This window comes from Prionailurus viverrinus, chromosome A1, assembly GCF_022837055.1.
Source record: "Prionailurus viverrinus isolate Anna chromosome A1, UM_Priviv_1.0, whole genome shotgun sequence".
Lineage (NCBI taxonomy): Eukaryota > Metazoa > Chordata > Mammalia > Carnivora > Felidae > Prionailurus > Prionailurus viverrinus.
The window spans coordinates 218,386,805-218,412,215 of record NC_062561.1 but is presented as its reverse complement, the minus strand read 5'-3'; the positions used below and the strand labels follow the sequence as shown (position 1 = coordinate 218,412,215).

The window sequence follows — 25,411 nt, the reverse complement described above, 5'->3', positions numbered from 1 at the left end:
CCAAAGTGAAAACAAAAACTTTACCATGCATGAGAATCAGGAAGGTCAGCTTTTCTATCATAGATTCCGACAACTCCCTTCACCATATGTTCAGTATTTACACAGAATGATTTTTCTGGTTCTAGAGACTGGTCTGGTGTGCTTTCTTCCTGTTGCTGAAGTGGGAATTCAAGTATGGTCCCTTTGAGGCTCAACAAGTTCCCTATTGTGATGATAAGTGACCATGTAATAATACACAGTGCTGCTTCCTGCAATGCTGGAAATCTAGTGGAGATACAGAGACCAGGATAACCTGAAGTTTTCCCCTGCTTTCTGCTGCTGCCATTTCTGGTGCTTGAAAATTCTCTTATTGCCCACCCTTCCTCTGATGACAGCTGTAGAACCAGGCTTCCTCGTCAAAATTATCCTCTGAAGTCACAGCATTTTCAATTCAGTTCTATGACATCTGGAGGTTTAAGTACATTTTTGTCAAGAAAGACACTGAATTTTAAAAGAGGTGAGAGCAAGCCTGTTTTCTGTGCTTAGAAGTGGTAAACAATCTTTCCTGTCAACATGTTTCTTTGTTGTTAAACAAGTTTTTCTCAAAAGTAGTTAAAGTTGCAGACCTGTTATTTCATGAGAGATATGCATATGGTTATCTTGTTCAAAGGGGATAAACATCTGCTATTCCACAGAGTCATAAATATGTCAGAAAGTACCACAGAATTTGGGACAGTTTGATAAGGAACAATTTCTAAACCACCGATATCACTGCATTTGAAAGAATAATTGTAGTGATTGGGCAGGTCTGCAAATCACCGAGGTTTGGTTGCTGTTGTTAGGTCTTTTTTCCCTAAAAAAATAAAATTAGTTTAATACTTTAATACGATGTATATTAATTAAGGTGGGGAAAATTATAAGAACAGAGATTTGAAATTTTGCAAGGAAAGCAACTTTGACAATGTATCGATTTGGTGGAGTATGTTTATAGAACACAAAGCAGAAATGCACGTTTGTCTTGCCTTGTCATTTCCATCCCATCTTGTATGTCACCTTTATTTTATCACGTTTGCCATCACTTTTGCATTCAATCTCTCGAGAAGTATACTTAGTGCACAATAACAATCATTTTTATCCTTCTGTCGTGCATCCGACTTTCCCTGACCCTTTGCATTTTGGCAGCCTAATATCTAAGCACAAATATTATTTAGTGAATATTTTGGTCACCTGATGAGGATAATGTTGAATATAACATTTGATGAATAACTTTTCATAGAAAAGCTAAGCATTTGCTTTAGATCCTGTTTTAAGAACCATTTATACTTATTTTATTGCAAGTTCTTCAAGTCCAAATTTTAACTTTCCCATGCAAATAAATTAAGAAAACTAAAAAAATATGGTGTAATGCTTACACCTATTCAATAGTGCTGTGATAAATGTTTAAAATCCCAAGTCAGAAGTAAAATTTGCATGGCTGTAATTCTGGTACTTTATCTTAGGGTATTAAGTATAATTATAAAAGACTTGAACTGTGCACCCACAATAGCCAGTAATCATTTCATTAGAATTAGGTTTTTCTCAGCATATTGTTATGCCACTGATTGTTTTTATTTCTTAAGTTAAGATGTGCGATTTTTGTTCTGTTGTACAATATGCTCCTGAATGAGATATAAAGTCCCTTCAAAGAAACATGTACGAATACGTCAGAGGACACATACACTTAAAAATGTTTAAAAAGAACAGTAAGATATATGTATATGAGAGCTAGTCGATCATTATTAGTTGTCACTTTCTTGTGTTGTCATTTATCCAACTGTTCAGTCACCTTTCAGGCATGTAAACCAGTTTTAATTCCTACTTGCTGCACACCATTTAATTTTAGATAAATCAGGTATAAACGAAAAATCCATGAAAATCAATGTTGACTTAAAATTGTTTCCAGTAATGTAATAAGAAATCCATAAAATAAAAGGTTAGTTTTTATTAGTGTCTTTAAGTGTATGTGTTTCAATCCTGAATCGACCACAAATCAGCAATAGGGCTCCAAGAGGTCACACGTTCTGCCTTAGATAGTTTCCCCATTTGTACAATAAGGATAGAGCACTATTATGAATTACAGTATTGTGCATAATTTATATGAAGCCCTTAATATAGTTCTTAGTACATATTTTATTTTTTTTAATTTTTTTTTAGTGTTTATTTATTTTTGAGAGACAGAGACGGGTGAGCAGGAGAGGGCAGAGAGAGAGAGAGAGAGGGAGACCCAGAATATGAAGCAGGCTCCAGGCTCTGAGCTGTCAGCACAGAGCCCGACACGGGGCTCAAACTCACAGGCCGCGAGATCATGACCTGAGCCGAAGTCGGACACTCAACCGACTGAGCCACCCAGGCACCCCTCTTAGTACATATTTTAAAAATTATGAATGATAGCTATTTTTATAACCAACTTAATTACTATAAGTATTATGTATATTAAAAATAAACTGTATTAAACTATATTTTTAAATATGTAAATATTGATGTTGACAGATCCTGTATTGTAATTTACTAGTTATCTGCTACACCCATATTTAGCGGCAGAATCACATTGCCCAATAGTTAAGAGGATGCACCTGAAAAATGACTGAATAAGCTCAAAATTATGGCCATGACAACTCACTTAACCTCCTTTCCTTAGTCTGTTGACTTTATAAAGATAAAATTAGAATAGTAATTATATCTATGTTTTTTGTTTCTGAGGATTACCTTAGAGTAATCAGATATATAATTAATAAAAGTAATCAGATATGTAATTAATAATTTATGATATGACTTTTGTCCTCTATGTTATTTCTCAAGATTTTACTATTCTAAACCAATCAAAAGGATCTTTACTAGAGAAATTTGAAATGAAACTATGAGTTACTGCCTTTTAAAACCTGAAGTCACTATTCTTGATCAATATAAGTGTTGAGAATAGACGTTGAAATAGCAAATGGATATACTGCTGTTTGCACTACAAATGTATCATAGAAAAGATTTTTCCAGAGTAACAGCAGACGAGATCCTAGCAAGTATATATAAATTCCCTTCAGCATTTCTGTTGTCAGTGTGAAGTCTGCTTAAGTGCACAATTTCATGGTTGACTAGTCATTGTCCTTGGTTGAATTTATTTTCAGCGATGGTTAAAAGATCATTGGTTTTCCAGTTGCTGCTCAGCGGTCATAAATCTATATGGAAAGTACCTATTCTAGTGAGGTCTTAAACTTTAGATTACATATGTATCTTTAAGTCAAGAGCTCAGCAATCGTAAAGGCATCTATACTGCATAATTGAACTTGAAATTTTTCATCTCAGTCACTAACAAAAGACTGATTCTCAAATAACTTCTCAAATAAATAATATATTGTGTCTACACACCACAGAAATGAACAATATAAGATGAAAATTAACTTCTTCCCAATGAAGATACATAATGTGTTACACAAGGTTGTTTTAAATAAGTAGTCTTAAGTAATCTGTCAATTCTCTTTATTGTTTTCAAAGTCTGTTGACAAGAGACGTTAATATTCTCAGTTTTGCTATAGATTGTGATTTTGAGATGGTACTAGGAGTGCAAGAATATTCAAGAAATATTGATATTAGAATAAATCAAAATGGTCGATTTTCATCTCTATGTCAAAGAAACCATATTTTTGACACATAAATTTAAAAAAAGGACTTATTTGTATCATGCTATGAACTGTATTTCCTCCTAAAATTTGTATGCTTAACTCCACTAAGAAACGTTTACTTCTTGCATGTTTATGCAAATAACTAATTTCTTTTATTGTTTACCTCTAAAAGATGTACAGACAAGTAGTTGATGTGGAAATTTAATCTTTTAGGTTTTCTTCTTTGTCAGCAAATGAGTCAGTCAGTAAGAATCATGAATATTTCTCAACATATGTAAGATAAATGATTTGAAATAAAGCATTCATCACTTTAAAAGGTACAAATCCATTGTAAAGAATCTTCTTTAGATAATAGTATTTTCCAGCTCACAGGATAAAGCAGCTTGTTAATTGCTATTCCATGGTGTTTAGAAAACCCAACTGAGATTTATGTCTGAGTTGATGTATTAGTTATCCACTACTGCATAACAAATTACCCCAACCTTGGTAGCTAAAACCAAACATATACTTTTTATCATAGTTTCAGTGGATCAGAAATTTGGATGTGGCTGAAATCGGTGGTTCTAGCACAAAATATTTTATATGTTAGAGTTACGATGTTGGCAGGAGCTACATTTATCTAAAGATATAAAGATAGCTCCCAAACTTGGCTCTTGGTAGGAAGACACAGTGCCTTCCTTACTATCGGTCAGTGTCCTTCTCAAAGCTCTGCTATGTGGGCCTCTTCATAGGCAGCTTAAATGTATTCATGTCACGATAAGTGCTGTCTCCAGAGCCAGTAATGTAAAATAAAAAGAAAATAGAAGCTATAATGGTTCATGTGACCCAGTATTCTAAGTTGCAAACCATCATGTCTGCTTTGTATCAGTTATTAGAAGCAAGTAATCATGTTAGATCCACACTGAAGGAGAGAGAATTAGTCTCTGCTTGTTGAGAGCTAGAGTATTAGTAGACATATTAAACATATGTAGACATTTGTAGACATATTAAAACAAACAGTATCCTTTCTAGTCATAGGTTTTTTTTTTAATTTCAGTGCAGATGACACATAATATTATGCTAGTTGCAGGTGTAGAACATAATGATTCAACGAGTTTAAGCGTTATGCTGTGCTCACATGTGTAGCTACCATCTGTCAGCACACAATGCTTTTACAATATCATTGGCTTTATTTCCAATGCTAGCCATAGATTATTTCTATTTATTTCGCATACAAAAGATATTTACCCACTCAAAAAGCCTCTACCATTTCCATCCTAGGGTAAAACCAATTCGAACCTCAGAATCTTAACATCTACGTACAGATAGAGCTCATGACATGTTGTTCCTTAAGTATATCTCCTTGATTGCAGCTCCTCTTGATTTAAAGACCAGTGAAATAAAGATACACATTACTGTGCCCTCAGAGCCCCAACATACAACGGTGGGGCAGACATAGCATAAATGACACAGAAAATTCTGTTCAAAAAGGGGAAAAACCGGAGGCACACAGCAGTCATGCCATATTATGTGTGTGTGTGTGTGTGTGTGTGTGTGTGTGTGTGTGTGGGACAGAGAGAGAGAGAGAGAGAGAGAGAGACAGAGACAGAGAAAGAGTGAGAGAGAGAGAAAGGAGGAGGAGATCACAGACCTAAATGCTAAACCTAAAGGTATAAAACTTCTGGAAGAAAGCATAGAATAAAATATTTGAAACTTGAAATCTTGGTTAGGTAAAATTGTATTTGATGATGTCAAGAGCATGACATATCTCTAAGGTAAAAATGTGATAAATGGGCTTCATCAATATTAAAAACTTTATAAGCCCTTGGCTAGGAGAAAATATTTGCAAACCATAAATCTGAAAAAGAACTTGCTTTCAGAATACACCAAACCCTAATAACTAAATAGTAGGAAAATAAGCAACTCAATAGAAAAATATGTAAAGATTCTAACGTTTAACTAAAAAAGTAGTATAAATAGTAAGCAGATGAAAAGCTATTTGATATCAACATTCATAGTCATATATTGAATTCATAAACCAAATCAAAATGCTGTATCATCATACTCCTACTAGCATGGACAAATTGAAAACAAAACAAAACAAAACAGAAACAAACATGGTAGCATTAAGGGCTCCCAGGATTCAGGGCAACTGAATCTTTCATTCATAAGTGGTAGGAATGTAAAATGGTATAGCCACAGGGAAAAACATAGAGCATTTTTTCTTAGTATTAAGCATTCACCATCACAAGATTCAGCAATTCTAATTTGGTAGAATTTCTATTGAAAAAAAACTTTGATCACGCAAAAACCTGTGTATGAATGCTTATATCAGCTTTACTTACAATTGCTTCAAACTGAAAAAAACCCAATGTCTATTAGCTGATGAGTGAAGGGATAACCTATGGTATATCCATACTGTTCAGCAATAGAAATGAATTAAATATTGATACAAACAAGACCGTGAGTTAAGTTCAAGTACATTACACTAAATGAACGAAACAGGATGCCCAGTACCATACACTCTGTGATCAAGTGTAGATGACATTCCAGAAAAGGCAAAATGGTAGCAAAAGGTCATGGTTATGGGAGTTGTCTATAGAGCTGCCTTTTCAAAGGGACATTAAGGAGTGCACTTGTGAGGAGCATCGGGCTTTGTATGGAAGTGTTCAATCACCAAATTGTACACCTGAAACTAATATTACACTGACTGTTAACTGGAATTTAAATAAACACTAAATGTAAATAAATAAATAAATAATATTCCCTAAGGGGATTTTTTTGGAGGGACGGAACTTTACTATATTTAATTTGGGTTTTGCCTACATTAACATGTATTTCTTCCCAAACCCACAGAACTGTAGCTTGAAAAGAGTCAATTTTACATTATGTAAATGATTCATCAATAATTGAGAAAAGAAACTAAAGAAAGAATGAAGAGGGGAAAATTGCCGAATAAAAATGTTCTCTGTTTCTAAATCAGGTCACAGTTAATGGGAGACTGTAGACTTTAGTTTACCTTCAGTGAATTAAAGAATGGCAAATGTGAAAGCTAAGAAAGGGTCAGCAATAGTTTATTTAAAAAATTAATAAGGCTACAATACTACAGTCTTATCAAGTATGCATCTTTATATGGAATTCCTAATTATGCTTGTCCAGAGGCCTGAATGGAGTTAACTTAACCTTAGCACTTATGCATACTTTTCTGGTCATCTGTACTCTCCTGCATTCTCATCCTCAAACATTCTGGGTCATTTTTCAGCTAGCCTTCCACCAACTATTAATCTACCTCTTTCCATCCTCAGAATGTCCCTTGAAATTCCCATTTAAAATAAAAGACCTCCTGTGTAAGTGATACTTAGCTTTACGTTGAGAATACCTCTTATGTGGAGAATTCTCATTATTTCACAAAAGCTCAGAACCGTGACCAGGGATATCTCGATCTTGTAGCTCATCTCTGATTTTAGATGTCTTCTTATACAAAATACCTATTTCAAAACCACATCCCCCCTCCTCTTTCCTCTCTCCTGATGTTCATGACCCTGTAATTATTTTGAAGCCACAGTGTAGCTTCTCTGAAATAAAGGAAATAGTGTCAAGCGGTTGAACTCCGACCTTGAGAATAAATGTTTTAAAACTATCAAAAAAAAGAAAAAGAAAAAGAAAAAGAAAAATCTGCCTACTCTTCTTTGGTCATAGATCCAGGAAGTAAACAAGTAACCACAGAAGAGGTTTCATGTCCAACAATCAGTTTGCCTGAGACTAACTTTTGAAGTCCATCCAGATCAGTATTCATTCTGTTCCAGGACTAATGCCGAAAGTCAGCCAGTCCCTTAATTTTATCTTAAAAATCTGCCAAAATTCTGAGTCTTTCTGAGTTGTGGAAGTCATTCAATTTCTTAATGATTTAGTCTCATTGTTTTCTACAGGTGCTGTTCTCCTTGCTAATACATACAGATTTGTTTCAGATATGTGTAAGTGGTGATCTCTCCTCTCAGCCTCAACTTAGAGAGTTTGAAGAGAATCTTCACCAAATAAGTAACCCCAACTACAAAGTGGGTAGCTGAGGAATAACTACAAATCAACTAATCATAGTGTAGCTCCAAATGAAAGTTTTTGCATAGACCATGGATTTAGCACATCTACAGAGAAAATAGGTAAAATAATTAACTTATGAAAACAGCTTGACAGAGAGGAAACTAGACAATAGATAAGTGGCTAAGAAGCAAGTGTTTGGCCAAAAGACTATTGAGGTCATGTAAAGGGTATTTTAGGGGCACCTAGGTAACTCAGTTAAGCATCTGACTTTTGCTCAGGTCAGGATCTCATGATTCATAAGTTCTAGCCCTTGTCTCTCTGCCCCTCCCCAACCCCTTCTCAAAGTAAATAAAAAAATAAACAAATAAATAAAGGCTATTTTAATCATCTTCATTTTGAATATTTTAATCCCCAGGCCAGATCTGGACCTGTGAAAATCTTCTGTGCACTTTGTTTGCAGAAAGTATGAGTCAGAGCCTGATAACTTTAGGCAAAGACCAAAGCAAGTGTTCAGAGACCATCAACATAATAAGGGTACCATCTGGTCATGTCCTGCCTGACTCCTAGGCATGTTCTTGAAGTTATATTTGTACAATTTTGACTTAAAAATTATCATACGTCATGTGGTTCTAGAAACACGACTGTGCTTTGCCACTGACCCAACATGTGCCATTATCACTGATTAGGTCATTGAAGTTGTCAAGACCTTTTATAATTTTATTCATGTCAATGAAACTTTTTTTTTCAAATTTATTTATTATTCAATGCTCAAACATTCTTCATCTATTCTTGTTTGCTCTTCTCCTTTTATGCGTCTGATAAAACTTCTTTACTTTTGTTTCTGGATTTCTCTTCATTTGTTTTACTAATACATTATTTAATGCTTGAGGAATACGGGTAGAGGGTATACATTCTTTAATGCTTAAAATGAGTTTTGTACAATACTACTTACGTTTTCCCCAATTGTCAATTGTATGTAATTTATAAATTATTGTTTTCATAAATAATAAAAGTTAACAAACAATGCAAAGCTTGTGAATTAAAAAGCATACTAGTCACTGCGAAATCATTCTATAAACACTGTTAAATGTTTAATAAAATATACAAATCTGATATATCAGATTGAAAAACATGTTTTAAATACTCTATAGATATATAAATGTGATATCACAGACATAATTTAATCTTGGTTCCTGGCTCCTAAAAAACCTTGAAATTTCATAAGTGCTAAGGGTGATAGGAGCATCTTTTGTTCTAATGAGGTGACTCTTGGAGGGCCCCTAGATACATGGTTTCAGGATGGAGACTGTTTGCCAAAAAGATCAAGCTTCCATTAGAAGCTTTGGACTTTTGGCCCAACTCCTCAGTCTCTGGGGAGGCGAGAGAGTCTGGAGATTGAGTTAATAATTGGTTGAACATGTCTATGCAATGAAGTCTCCATAAAGATGCCTAACAATGAGGTTTGGAGAGCTTACAAGTTGGTAAACACATCCACATGCTGGGAGGACAATGTGCCCCAAGTCCATGTGATAGAACCTCCACTGTTTGACATCCTTCTAGATCTCACCCTATGTGCCTCTTCATCTTCATCTGCCTATTCATTTGTATTCTTTACAATATCCTTTATAATAAACCAGTAAATGTAAGTAAAGTGTGTTCCTGAGTTCTGTGAACTATTCTAGCAAATTACTGAATGCAAGGGTGGGCAGTGGGAACCCCTGACTTACAGCTAGTTGGTCAAGAGTACAGGAGGTCTGGGACTTAGACTTCCCTCTAAAGTGAGAAGTGGTCTTGTGGCCTGTAATCTGTAGGGTCTGCGCTCTCAATAGTGTCAGAATTGAATTAAATTGTTGAAAACCCACTTGGTGTCTGAGGAATCAGAAAGATTGTTGATGGTGTTGGAAAACACCATAGAATAAAGTACACATAAACCATTGCCATGATTACAAAATTGGAATTATAAACCATTTTTAAACATGAAAAATACCATGGGTTTAATTTTATTCTATACTCTCCATTCTAATTTTATTTCTCAACTTCCAAGAGTTTCCTATGCCTGATCTTCCTAAGGTTGCTATTGTCTTCATATACCTAGGCTAAAACAGGGAAAAAGTGAAATTCTGGGTTGCTGCAGGATTCTGGTGTTGAACAATTGATTCTTGTCAAACACGGAGACTAGTTTCACAGTTCAGTGTATATACTTGATGCATTACGTTGAGAACATTTCTTATTAAATTTATCATGTGTTATGTCTTATAATTCTGTGCCCTTGATTATTACATAGATTGCCATTTTTTGACATTTTATATATTTTTCAGGACTGACATGTAATTTATTTTCTTACAGTTGGCATTACTTCACCCATTGTTCTGTCATTTTGCATACTGACATGGTACACTGATGTCATATGAATGCTGATAAGTAGAAATGTACATAATGTAAGAAAAAATATGTGCATAGGTACATATATATCATGTTTGCTATATTTACTTAAGTTTTATTTATTCACCATTAACTCTTATTACATCTTTCTTTACATGTCATATTATTTTTGCTGAATAATTTTCAAGGGGAAAATCTCGTTAATAAATCCTCATTTACAAATATCAACACAGTGTCAGCTTGTCCCAACTAAGAACAATTACCAATAGTTCTTAGTTACTATTCTCCTGACCTTAGCTACTGCAGTTTCTCATCTTAAGAATTAATTTAGGAATTCCATTGGGAAAAATCACAGAGTCAAAAGACACCTATTTTACGAAATTCTCTTGCATATTTCTAAGAACCATTTTAATTCAATTAAAACACACATATATTTTTTTTAATCTAGTTTTTTCTCACTGCTCTGTTTTTTTTTCCTTTTCAGTTTACCAGCGTTACTATTGATTTATTGTTATTAATGTATTTCTTCTATCATTTAAACAAGCTCTAAAGAGGGAGAATTAGAAATTGTTTCTTTGGCCTAAGAGTTGGGCACCAGCGGTTTCAAAATTACTTTTAAAAAAAAATAATGCAGGTGTGCACCTTCAAGAACTATTTGGAAACTCTTTCCGAACTATGAAAGTTCTTAAAGATATAGTGTGCAGAATTTGGGTGTGTATGACAGAAAACTTTGTAGACATAATTTCTGGGGTTATTTGTGTTACACATGATTTATCATTAAAGAATAAATTCTCCAAATGATGGCACCCTACAAATGAGATCTAATACTAGCATAACGGTTGCCTGATTTTGGAGGAATATTACTCTATCTCTCTACATCCCCATTTCATATTTTGTAAATTGGTTTGACATTGACATATTCTAGACTTAAGTAAATTTTGGCTATAAATAAGTTGCACATGTGTGGTACTTGCTCTACATTGGGAGATTTTTTGTGGCTGATGTAAACTCAAATCATTAGCATAAAATAAGGAACAACTGCCTCATATTATGTAAATTAGGACGTCAAGGACGGGTGAATAAGCTACCTACCACATTCAGCAACATAATTGTGAAAGTTCTGCATTTTTTAGAATACAACTTAGTGACAATAGCTTTCTTTTTTATAGGGGATTTAGAAAAATATTCACATTTCAGCTCTTTGGACTGTCAGTCTGAACTTGCAAATCAAAAGAAATTCTGAAAGAGAGTTTGATTGTCTAAAACCAAGTATTCTAAATTATGGAAATACACCTCAAAGAAATGAGGGAGAAATCATAATGAAGCTGCCTTCTCTTTGGAATATATTCTCCTAAAATGTTGCAAAATAGAAGTTATTAATGTCTTAAAATATTCTTTTTTAAGTTGAAAAATTCTGCCATCTCAAGCAATCAGAAAACTTTACATGAACTTTCCACATAGTAGACTTTTCAATACAAATCTTTAAAGTTTATCTTGACCAAAGTTGTAAGATATGACAAAGCACTTTATGAGCAGAGGTAATTGTATGTTTTTTCTCAAAACAAGTGAACCATATTTTGATGCTCATGTCGAATATGTGCAAGGTCTGTGTCCACTTCTGATGGACTGGTCATTCAATTCTATAACTCCTTCACAGAAGCCAATGGTTAGAGACTCAGATTACCTGGTAGCAACCAGCAATCACTGCTTTATTTTACTTAAATCATCTTAAAGAAAAAGGTGTAAAAATAAGAATATTAGAAACTAATGATGGGAGATAGCCATCTACCAAAATCTGAAGGAAACAGGAGACTTTCTCCTGACTGCAGTGTCACTGGGGTGACATTAGTCCTGGACTATTCATGCTGTGCTGTTTATTGTGCAGATGTATAAAGATATAGGGTGGGGATAACATGTTTGGCTCACACTCAAATTCTTCCATACATTGAAGACATGGGGGCTAACTTAATGAGAAAAAAGGATAGTCCTTTTTCATGATGCCATGGAAAATGAATTCTGACTTTTGTAGAATTTCCCAGTTTTGCTCCCTAACCCATGCCCCAGCTACAGTATATCTCATTCAGTTCTAACCTTTACATTTGCCTTTGGAAGACATAACTTCCATGATTCAAGGCAAGCATGCTTAAATATAATGATACACTGTGTCTGAGGACAAATTATCTCCAGCAAATTATTTAATAGGCCAAAAAGAGCCATTAGAATAGAAAATTGGTTGGGGCACCTGAGTGGCTCAGTCGGTTAAGCATCTGACTCTTGATCACAGCTCAGGTGATGGTATAGCAGTTCAAGAGATAGAGCCCCATGTAGGGCTCTGTGCTGACAGTATGGAGTCTGCTTGGGATTCTCTCTCTCTCCCTCTCTCTTCCCTCCCCTCCCTGTTCTCCCTCTCTCTCTCTCTCTCTTTCCATCACTCTCTCTCTCTTTCTGTCAAAATAAATAAATACACTTAAAAGAAAATTGGTAATTTTATTGAATCATAATTACACAACCTACTATAGACCATATATAATAGTGTTTGGTCTTTAAAATAATCTGAAAGATAGCTCTCACACGTGGAAAAGAGACTGAGACTATTTGAATCATGTTCTAATATAATTAGAGGTTTTTAAAGTATTCCTAAATTTAAGCCTTACCATGAAAAATATAAAAGTAATGAGTCACTTATACATTGTTTGAGAGTTTTGGTAAAAAATAAAATCTTAAAAACGGAAGACCCAACAGGTTATATTTGCTTTCTACAAAGTAAAATCTATTTTAATTGTAAGTATTAAAAAATATATTGTATGTTACTTTACCAATGCCTGTCATTCATCTGACATACCTTAGAATAATTGCACACACACACACACACACACACACACAAATGTGCTCATGCACACAAAGACATATTTATTATATTCCAATGAATTGATGGAAGTATTTATAAGTTTTGGATGCTTGTTTGGGAGAGCAATAAAGAAGGAGGTGGAGGAGAATAATCCCATTTTATTCACAATACAAATGAAACTATTTATTGATGTCTAACATAATCTTCAATTGTGATTGTTGCTTGTTATGCTTTTTTACCTCAGCAATTAATTATGAAAATTATCAAGCATACAGTAAAGTTGAAATAAACTTATAATACTTTATTATATTAAATAAATATATTACTAAATTTTCTCACATATCTATCCATTTACCACACTACATATCCATCATTTATCTTACTATGCTATGCATTTCAAAACAAATGGCAGATATCAAGACACTTAACCCAAAATATTTCACTACATATATAATTAAGTAAAGTTCATTCTTGTATATAGATTTAATTTTTTTTAGCTAAAATTAAATACAATGGCATGCAAAAACTTAAGTGTTTCATTAGGTAAATTCTCATAAATACATACACTTGCCTAACCCAAAACACTATCAAGGCAAAGCCAATTATCAACACCCCAGAAAATTCCCTCAGGCTCATTCCTCACTCCCAAACACAGAAACAACCACTGTTGGGATTTTTCCACCATAGATTAGTTCTGCTTCTTTTAGAATTTAATATAAATGGGTTCATACCTTATATGCTCTTTGCATAAATGTTTGTTCATTAGCTTTCTCTTGAGATTTATATGTTGTGTGAATTGAAAGTTATTTTTTTTAAATGATTAACAGTGTTCCATTATATAAAATGTCAGATTTTACTTACCAATTCCATACATCCAGTTGTGACTGATATTAACAAAGCTATTATTAAAAATTATTTACTTAGGGTGAGAGTTAAGAGAGGAATTGTGGAGTCAAAGGATGGTTTGTTTTTCCTTAGTTTATAAGAAACTGGCAGAGATTTTTACATGGAAGTGAAGAGTAAACACATTGTTCCAAATTCTTGCTAACATTTTGTACTGTCAGACTCCATAATTTTAATTATTTCATGGATATACACTGGCATCTCATTATTACCTAATTTACTGTTCCAATAAGATAAATGGTGCTGAATATTTTTGTACGCTTATGCTTTGCTGTCCATTCATAGATCTTCTTTGTGAAGTGTCTCCAGTCTCTTGCTTGTTTTATTAGGCTGTTGGGGTTTTTTGTTAAGTATATCTGGAGTAACAATCTTTTGTCAGATGTATATTTAAAATATTTTCCTTATTCTGTGGCTGACTTTTTAATTGGGTTAACAGTATTTTTGGATTTTGTTTTCTTTTGATGTGGTCTATTTTTTATCTCACTTATGAATAAAAACAAAACTTTTGTGATGCCCAATTTGCAAAGATCTTCTACGGTTTTAAAATTACAATTTTAGTTCACATTTTAATTTAAGATCTTCATCAAATTAACTTTTATGTATGATGTAAAGCAGAATTCAAAGTTCATTTTTGTCGTATATGGCTATCCAAATGTTCCAACACCATTTTTTAAACACATGTATTTCCTCATTGGATTGCTTGGAGAAAATTAAAAAAAAAACAACTTTATTTATGTCACAAATCAAATAGAGAAGTGTGGGACTATTTGTGGTCTCTTTATTCTACTTCATTCTTCAATTTGTCAATTTTTGTGCCAATATCACTCTAATTTTCTGTATCTTTATATAAGGCTAGAAATCAGTTAGTCTGCCTTACTCAAATATGTCCTTTTGGAACATCATGTTGTATGTTTTATCTTCTTTGAATTTCCACATATATTTCAGAATCAGCTGGTCAATGTCTACCAAAAAATATCTGCTGGGAATGGTATTGGGATTACAATAATCTATATAGTAAATTAGGAAACAATGACATAATACTGAGCCTTCCATATACATGCAAATTTACCTCTCAACTTATTTGGCTTTATTTTTTGTCAGTAATATTTTGTGCTATTTAAGCATAAGCATTTTGCATACATTTGTTAAAATTTTTCCTAATTACTTCACGTTTTTTGATGTTCATTAGACTTTTTAATTTTTCATTTTATAGTGGGTTGCTGCTGGTATTTCCAATGTAGTTCAAGTTCCGATTCTGACCAAAATAGAGTTATCAGTTTGGATTTACCCTCCCACCTGAAACATTTATGTTTAATTTGACAATACACATGGAACAATAGTTTTCAAGTAAGGACACATCGGTCTACGAAGGGCATCAATCCCTGGGAGGTGAGAAGGAAAATAAAACCCCGCAAAACAAAGTGAGCCTCAATGGTCCTCAGAGTTTCCAGGTCTTAACATATGGAAGGGGAGAAGAAACAAACACTAATTCTCCCAGAATTTAGGCGGTGGAGTTGAAATTTCAGGTGGATTAAGGAAGGAGTTTGTAGGACATAGGACTGGAGAGAAGAGAGCTGCATTTATTTAGCGGTCTAGAAAACTATCACGAGTTTACTTGTGAATGTTTTTCCAACCTCACCTCACATAGCACTCCCCTTGTTTACAGTGCTCTGTTTGGCTTCCTTCTCACACTCGCGTGCTTGGAAGTGTGCAGCCTCAGACATTCACAGCTGTCAATCCTTCCTCTGAAGACCTCCTGCTGGACACTCATGTAGGTTACTTTTAAACTATCTCTGTTTTATCTCTACTCAAGTTTCCCCTCATCAAATGTCTCTTTTGTGACCATCTGTCAAAAGAACGCCCTACTTTCTGCCATTGCTCTTGCTTCTCTCATTCTTGTTTACTTTCTTTGCATCTTTTATCATTACATCATGTTGTGCTAAATATTTATTTCCTGTTTTTCTTCACTGAAACAACCATGGAAACTGTATTCCTGGAACCCACAATACTGCCTGACATTTAGAAGGCAATCAATAGATATTTTTGAAAAACAAATGAAGGAATTACATATATATTATTTATCAATATTAGTACAACTAAGGCATATTTATGCTGATATATTTGTACTTACCCATATGCTGTATGCATATACACATACACATATAGGTGTATATAATTATCATGAAAATGATTTGAAAACATGCTGAAATTCTGAGTCATGTAACAAGTCTTATAAAAACAGTAGCATAACTAAGGAAAATTACTAGTGTTCTAAAATATAGAAAGATGAAAATATTATTTCAGACTATAGCATAGTCTTATTAGCCTGCAATTTGTCCAACACTGAAAGAAATTAATTCACTTTTTGGGGTGTCTGGGTGTCTCAGTCCTTTAAGCGTCTGATTTCAGCTCAGGTCATGATCTCATGGTTTGTGAGTTCAGGCTCCACATCGGGCTCTGTGTCGGAGCCTGGTTGGGATTCTCTCTCCTTCTCTCTCTCTGCCCCTTCCTCACTCATGTGCGTACGTTCTTTCTCAACATAAATAAACTTTAAAAAATTAATTCATTTTTATTTTATTGGATTAGCACTGCAATTCCAATATAGAAAAATATTTCTGTTATAAAATAGATATACAATATATAAATATTTTTCATAATATAAATATCCCTTTGTTCTCTTTACTTCAATATTATCCTTGCTTGCTATTTCCCTTTAAGAAGAGAAATGTTAATATGTTGACATTTAATTAAATATTTTAAAAGCAAACAAGTATATCTAAATGTACCTGTGGTTAGTGATTACAGATATTTCAGTGAGGAAGCTGATACTCATATCAAATGATGCATTATGTCTTCGAAATTTCTCAGGTACTATAAAGTTTGTGATAGTTGACCACAACTGGGACTCTCATTTGTACTTCTTGTACTTACGATCACTTAGCAACATAAAGAAAAAAGTTTGTAACTGGCCTCTACTCACCACTAAGTTTTAGTAATCTGTTTGTGTTTGTACGTTTGTTTTTGAAGAGTGCTATGGGATACATTTGAATAACCTTGTTCTGTGAGGATTATTGCAATCAATGGCCACTTTTCAAGTGTTATGAATCTTTTTTTTTTCAAGTGTTATAAATCTTGACAAACACTTTGTTCATCTTTTCAATCAGGTGCAAAACTCAGCTGTACCAATATTTTTTAATTGCTTGGCAAAAAGTAGCAAACATCTGTTCATACACAAGGTGGTTTTGAATTAGTAATCAAAATAAATAATGCTGTGCATTTTCAGATGGTACACGATTTAGTAGGTTGAATACATCTGTGTTATATATCAAAAAGACCACCATTTCAATAAAAATTGACATCGTGCTCTAAGTGATATTTCTATTCTTAAAGAAAACTTTAAAAAATTCTCAATCTTTATATATATACAATACACATACAGATATATATGGGGGACATTGCAATCTTGCTAAAAACTGGTTGTGAAAATTAAGACTAGAGTATGAAAGTTTAGATGTCAAAATGTTTTCTAGACAAGTTTTGAAAATGCAACTGGAAAGTGCACAAGTTATTTTACTTTGCTTAGCATTATGGATTTGTTTGATAGCAGCTGATCATGGAAAAGGAAAGACTTTAATTTAGCTATACACATTTTCTATCAACTTGTATATTATCCATAATAATGAATGTTCTTCAAAAGAAGTGATTTAGCTTTGCCCTATCATATAATAAGAATTATTAGAAAGCCATGTTGCATTCTTGTGGATGTTTTTCATGAAGAACAATGGGAAAATGCTACTTCGGCATGAAGTTTAGCTTAATAGTAAGAATTAAAGTCTTTGGTAAAGACGATATTGACACTTTTTGCCTAGAATTTACTACAACTGTGAAAGTCAGATACTAAGATATCCTTGTGTTCTTATTATGTAAGATAACATTCCAGCTAGAGATGGAAAAGCATTAGCTAAAAAAATGGGTGTAAAGTAAGAAACAAACTGCTGAGAAGGTACATCTATTGCCGGCCATATTTTCAGGACCATTTGTCCAAAGAATACTTTTTCTTTGGTTGAGACTCAGATTATTATTTCTTTATTTTGACCATGCCAGTCTTGTTCTATGCGGTAAAATTCTCTTCAATTCAAATTATTTATTCTTGAGTAAATAAAAAAATCTGCTTATAATTGTAAATGGCATACATTAATACAAAAGACAGCATTTTATGTCTATTACAAACTAGTAATAATCTTAATGTTAAAGAGTTGAAGGTAGATGATATGTATTCTCAACATGCTATTTTTTTTTTCAACGTTTATTTATTTTTGGGACAGAGAGAGACAGAGCATGAACGAGAGAAGGGCAGAGAGAGAGGGAGACACAGAATCAGAAACAGGCTCCACGCTCTGAGCCATCAGCCCAGAGCCTGACGCGGGGCTCGAACTCACAGACCGCAAGATGGTGACCTGGCTGAAGTCGGATGCTTAACCGACTGCGCCACCCAGGCGCCCCATCAACATGCTATTTTATAAAATATAACAAAAGAACAAGTATGAAAGTCATAAAAAAATTTGCCCTTTGGAAATATTATGAAAAATATAGAAGTATGGGTATGTCACTTGGGTTTACTACACCATTATTTAAGATTATATTGATTTTAAAACTCTAATTAATCAATATGAAAGGCATGGTTAAATCTCTTTACCATCTGCTATTCCATGTGCATTAAAAATTAAACTACAAAATATTTTTGTGTAGGAAAGTGGAAATATATAACAGTATATGATACAAAATAAAACAAAAGAATAGCAAACAATATTTTCTTAATTAGCTTTCTTTACCTTATCTACTCAATCTTTATGATCTAGGCCTTCACCTTAGGAAAATGGTTCTGTAACAGTAGCTTTCATATGCATATTGGTAGTTGATCTTAAATATGCTTATTCTTAGTTAAACTCAACAACATCTAGAGATGTTATGTGCTATTTTTTCTTGTTTATTTTACTTTTGAGTGGGCAAGTTTCTCTATTCTCAAGAATAGGAAATATGATATTTGGCATAATGTGATGCATTCCAAAATATCTTCATGAATCATTTTTGTGGTGAAATCAGTCACCAAAGTAACGACTTTTTACAGTCTGCACTGGACAATTATTCACAATGGCCCCTTTGACATTCCTTACACCAAATGATACTCCACTTTTATGGCTAAGCCACTACCTTTTCCTGTTATGACTGTATTAGTTTCCTGTGGTTGTTATAGCAAAATACATTTAGTGGTTAATCAACAGAAATATATTCTCTCACACAAGCTAGAAGTCCCAAACCCAGCAGGGCTATGCTCCCTTTATGGACTCTGGGAGAGAATACATTGATTGTCTTAATTGTCTCTTCCACCTTTTGATTGCTACCAGCAATCAAGAAGTGCCTTCTTGACTTGTGGCTGAATCGTTCCAATCTCTGCCTCCATGTTCACATTGCCTTCTCCTCTCTGTGCCTGTCTTCAAATTCTGTCTCTCTCTTACAAGGGTATAGGTGATTGCATTTAGGGGCCTCCCCAATAATCCAGAATAATACTTTTCTTAATCTTTAATTGAATCACATATTTTGTCTTGTAAGGTAATATTCACTCTTTTGCCATGTAAATGATATTTTCAGATTTTTGGGATTAGAACATAGATGTACTTTGGGTGGGGGGATAATTTAGCCTACTACAATGACCAATTTTATTTTCCAACAAGTTTGGGAGCATTACACACACCACTCCTTAGTCAAATGCACTAAAATAGTATATTAAACAACTAATGCATAATTGGATTTGTAGTCAACAAAGTACATCTATAACTAAAACCTTAAAACTCACTCTATTAACAATGCTATTCACTCCAAAATGACACCATTTCGCAATGCCTTCTCTCCTTCCACTGTCACTACATTCTGCACTGTAGGAAGATGCCATCTCCTCAAGGACCAAGTGCAGTGTCTAAAGAACATGACGAGGAATGTATTAGTTTTCTGTGGCTAACAAATTATCATAGAATTGATGGCTTAACAAATAGAAATTTATTTTCTCACATTTCTGGAGGCCAGCTGCTCAAAATCAAGGTGTGGGCAAGGCCATGCTTCCTCCATATGCTGTCGGGGAGAATCTGTTTCTTGCCTCTTCTAGCTTCTGGTGCCTGCTAGTGGGCATTGGCTTATCTTAGCTTGTGGCTGCATCTCTCCAAAGTCTGACTTCATGGTCACTTTGCCTCCTCTTCTTCTGTGTGGATCAAACATCTGTCTGCTTCTCTTTTATAAGATTATGTGTGATTAGATAGGATAATCCAAGATAATCTCATGTCAAAATCCTTAATTTAGTCACATTTCTCAAAAGTGTACTGTGTAAGATAAAAACCATAGTTTTCAGGTGTTAGGCTACGGATATATCTTTGGGAGGTGTTATCACACGACATTGTACATCAAAGAACATGCTGATAAGCATTAACTATTAAATGAGGCAATTTCTATTGAAATCCATCTTCTGAAACCTGATCTACCATTTTGCTAGTCCTCACTTTCAAATGTTCACAGCATACTTTCACATCAGTTTCATCGCTGGTCTTTGATTTTACCACTTTTTCAATTCTGCCTTGAGCTCCTCAGAGAGTTGACTCTCAACTTTCCCAGACATATCTTGAATCAGTTCACTCTTTGTGTCTAATGTAGAAATTTCTACAAATATAGTCCTGGCTCTATATAAACCAATCATTGATGTAGAACATGTAGGCAATATTCTGGTTTTGGTGTGTGCCTAGTGACAGGGTATAAGAGGAGAGTTAGAGATTTTGACATTATTTGGATAATTAAAAATATGAACAACACTGCAGGCTAAAGAAACTTGCATCTGTGGGGATAATGATTGAGTTAGAAATTCTATAATTATACTGGGCTTGGACCAGTTACATCTTGGGCTTTAGCCCAATTACCTCTTAGGCTAAAATCTTCCTATTTGACTTTGAAAACTAAATTTTACTATTATAAGGCTCTTACTTTCATCATCTGCACAATGTGTTGATGTCTGTTATACTTATAGAAAAGGGATTATTATGAGGATTGGGTGAATGAACGAAGGCAATAGATGAGAAAATACACATACTAGATTGACCGCATCGATGTTTTTTGAAAGATAAGAGCAGTGGCCCATTGCACTGAGAGGCTTCAAACACAGATGCAGTGGAAGTAGACACTAGGATTGAGGAGGGTGTCCTGGCCATTTTCAGAAAAAAGAAGAAATATCCATACCGTAAAATTACATAATCTGTATTTCTCCATGCACATATATGTGTATATGTACACATATTTGTACATTTCATATTTAAATGAAATAGTGTCACATCAGAGTTTTAAAACTAAAGATAACTTTATAATTTATCAAATTCCTTATTATGAGCAAAAATTAAATGTCCATATTTAATTATGTATTCCATTGGTTTTATGAACGTAAGAAAAGGCTTCCTTTAGCCACAGCAAATAAACCAAGGTCAGCTTGACTTAAAGCGCCTCCATGCCAGTTTTTATGGTATCCAAGTTTCAGTCAAATGATTTAACATGTTTCCTTCTGGCTACATCCTATGCCAAGTCATTCTTGGACTCCAAAATAATTCAATGCCTGCCTGTTGCTTCTTTGATATGATTGAGATACTATGGCATCTACTATATTATTAATAACATCATATTCTGTTGATAGGAAAGGTAAAATTGAGAGTTTATCACAAGCAGAGGAAATATGATCTAAGATTTTCCAAAGCAGGAAATACAGTTCACTTTTACAGAAATGGCCAGGAATCACAGGTAAAATATTTGTAGTATATAAGAAGAGGTGTGATATACTTTGAAATAGATTTATACCATAATGAGATTGAATTTAACACCTTTGCAAAATTAGGAGAAATAGATCCCTAGCTGGGGGAAAAGGTAAATGGTTCAATGTTAAGATGAAATCCTCTGCTTCCCTCTCAACCATGCCAAAGCTCTCAAACCCTTTCTAAGATTTGGTTCTGTCACTTCATAGAATACCTGATTGACCTAGCGGGTTGCAGTAGGATGGCTGCACAAGAAGAAAAACTCTGAAGCATTTACTCCCAACTTAAAGATCCAAACATGTGGTGCTCATCTCTAAGGTAGCTAAACATTTCACAGGTTTTCCAGCAAGTTTGGGCCTATTCATTGAACTTTGTATGTATTTAAAGGAAGAAAACAAATGGCTGTCCCTCACATTTTATTTTATTTTTTAACGTCTTTTTATTTTTGAGAGAGAGAGAGTATGCGAACAGGGGGAGAGTCAGGGAGAGAGGGAGACAGAGAATCCCAAGTAGGCTCTGAACTGTCTGCACAAAGCCTGATGTGGGGCTCACACTCACAAACCATAAAATCACTACCTGAGCTGAAGTCAGACGTTGAACAGACTGAGCCAGCCAGGCATCCCCGGTCACTTTTTAAAATTGAGTAAAATTACATAGCTATTCAATGGTCAGGTTTCTACAGATAGGAAGTATACTTGATTTTTCATTTGGGCTACCTCAGCTCATTTTACTAACAAATAAGATCAAGAATAATTTTGCATAACTTTAGTAGAATGACAGGGAGTAAGATAATCAGCCATTCAACATTTGATGCTTTCCTTAGCCCTTTGGAAATTCTCTTACCTGATTCAACAGTTTTTTGAAAGGGTACAATAGACTTGCTCGTAAAGATCAGAGCCCTGCTACTTAAGGAAAAATATACTCATTTTATAACCCACGAATCTTGGGCCCCTTTTAAGCTTTTACTTTTATATTTCTTACAATTGTAATGTAGATTTAATGACTTGTTTTCCTACCAAATGTCTTTTATATGCCATCAACCCCCTCCAGTTCATTCCAGTACAGGTTGGCTGGCTTCTTCCACTGCAACCTGACCATTTTTGCCTCTGAAACTAACAAGTATTTTGGAGGAAACGATTTGAGATGATGCACATAGCTTTCAGTCTCTTCATGTTTTGGTCCTGCAACAACTATGATCGTGGTGCCTGATGGCAGAATTCTGCTTTCCACATTCCTTTCACGTTGAGTGGAATTCTTCCACAAGGGAGAGCTGTCACTTCCCTGTGCCTGTATTCATTCATTTATTTATAGATAACAGTATGGTTTTATGGGTATTTATTTTATTTGATGGGTTATAATCCGATGCTATTGCTATTTATATTTCTGTTGAAATCATTTTAGCTTTGACCTCTGGGAGTTCTTTTATCTTGGTTCTTTTGCACTTACAACATGCCGTGTTCTGTTTTGAATGTTTCCTAATTTTCTGCGGCCGTTCTATTCTTCAGGCGTGTCTTCTATTTTCCTAGCCTGCAATCAATCCCTTCTCTAAAGAGTCCTGTGAGCAATGTTTCTAGGATCTCTGCATTTAGTAAGCACACAGAAGTACATTTAAACGTGAAGTTTTTCCTTTTGCTATGAAGGAATATATGAGCCTTCATCATTGGAGATTAAGAAATTCTTTAGTACAGGGATTTCCGCCCCCCCCCCCCCCCACCATTTATCTCCTTTCCCTCTTTGTGTAAAGTCCTATTGCAATGGATCAATTATTCATGCTCTTTATATATATTTTTTCAAATCTGTTAGATTTTCTGCACTAATATTTGATAATATGCCAGTGTTAGATTTTTCTGTCTCAAAAATGTGTTTGTTAGGGTATACAATTTTCATTTCATTTTGTCTTCTGCATTTTTTTCTTAATGGTCATAAATTTTAGTTTTAAATCTGCCTCTACTTTCTGACAACAACCTAATTTTGACTTACGTGAGATATTATCATTAGTCGCTTCAAGGGTATTAATTTTATTTTTATAAATAAAATTTATAAAATCCAAGGGACTTTTTATAAATTTTTTAATATATAAATTTATATATAAATATAAATATATTTATATATAAATATATAAATATATAAATATAAATATATAAATATAAATTTTTATTTTTATAAATAAAATTTATAAAATCCAAGGGAAATCCAAGGGACTCCACAAGAGAAAAAGCTGATTTTATTTTTCTTCTTATCCAGCTTCTGTTCTGGCTAGGACCTGCAGCCCCAACCCACTCTATACATGTCTCAGAATACAAATAGCATATATCTTCCTTGTAAGGGACAAGGAATTAATTATTTCTCTAGAATCGATAACATCCACGGAAGGACCAGGTGAGAGTGACCAGACAAAGCTATCATACATGTATTCCAGACCACTGGCTCTAGACCTTTTCCAAGACCCCTGACTTCAGGCAGTAAGTGATTTATGATGGGCACATGGACTTTCTCCTCATTCTGACCAGTTCCTGTATGCCCAAGAGGACACATAGACCAGAGCACAATTGTCATAAAAAACCCAAACCCCGAACAAAGACAAGACTCCCTCCTTTCCTTTCTGAACACCCAGTCCATCTGTATTTGCTTTTTCTTCAATAAACTCTGCTTTCACCCCCTGCTGGTTGACATTTGATTTCCATCCTGTGTGAACACAAGGACCCTCTTGGCTGGTCCTGCAGGGGGTGGGGGTGGGGTGGCCCTCTGGGTCCTCAGACCAACCTGCCTGCATCACTACTTTTCTAGCAATCTTTGGTGTTTTGTTTTTCCTTGAAAGTTTGTTATATTTATTTTTCTCCATAGTATTGACTTCCTTAAGGTGTCCAACAACTTTATCTATAATTGCCTTCTGATATTTATAAGTAGGGGTGTCTACTGAGATATATTGTTTACTAACATATATTTCCTTAGTATGAGTACCACTTTCTACTCCTCCGGCCATGGTTAAAGGAGTTTGGCTAAAAGTGAGTTAGTGGTGTGCATGCATAGGTTGCTGGTAAGGAAATGTGGAGAAAATACCACTCTGGAGTGAAGATGGCCGTTTCTTAGGAAAACGGGAAGATACCCAAGGATTTTGCTTAGTTCTGTTCTGGGTGTCCCAGATGAATATGTCTCCAATTTAGATTGTTGTGGACATAATATGGGAGGAAAATGCAGAAAACAGCTGCTAAGTGAAACAGGTGACAGATACAGCTGTTCCACAGCTCCTTAAACATTTACCCTGTCAAGAATGTCAGGGCCACTTCCAAAAGACAAAAATAAAAGAAGAAACAGAAACAAGAAAAATCCTTCTGTTTTTCCTCCTCTTATCTTGAAGCTAATCCTAGCATGATCTGAAAATGGAAGGATTCACTCCCCCCCCCTCCCCAAACTGAGTGCTAAAGGGCAAGGTCAAGTGACATTGTCTTTCTGTTTGCATAGAATAGCAGGTTCCTGCCCCCTTGAGGTTAACTAGCTCTGTAATCATTACATGCATTATATTTCAGGAAATACCTCCTCAGGTAGGGAGGATATACCCTTTATGGTTTTTCAATAATGAAATTTGTGATTTTAGTAAGTATTTATTATGTAATTTTAACAAGTTTCTAGTAGGAGGAATGTTAATCATCTGTGTTCAGATAACCATCTTAAAAAAAATTTTTTTTGAAGTTTTTTGACAGAGAGAGAGAGAGAGAGAGCACACACGCGAGTATGAGTGGGGGAGGGGCAGAAAGAGAGGGAGACGCAGAATCTGTAGCAGGCCCCAGGTTCTA

General features: G+C 34.5%; 1 long non-coding RNA gene across 1 annotated transcript in view; it reads left to right on the top strand.

Moving 5' to 3' along the window:
• Nucleotides 1-295: 295 nt before the first annotated feature.
• Nucleotides 296-25,411, top strand: part of LOC125175397 (uncharacterized) — a 45,354-nt gene continuing 20,238 nt past the window's right edge. The window contains exons 1-2 of the long non-coding RNA XR_007155774.1: nucleotides 296-496; nucleotides 21,827-21,935. This is a non-coding gene — a long non-coding RNA (uncharacterized LOC125175397). The remainder of the gene's footprint in view (nucleotides 497-21,826; nucleotides 21,936-25,411) is intronic.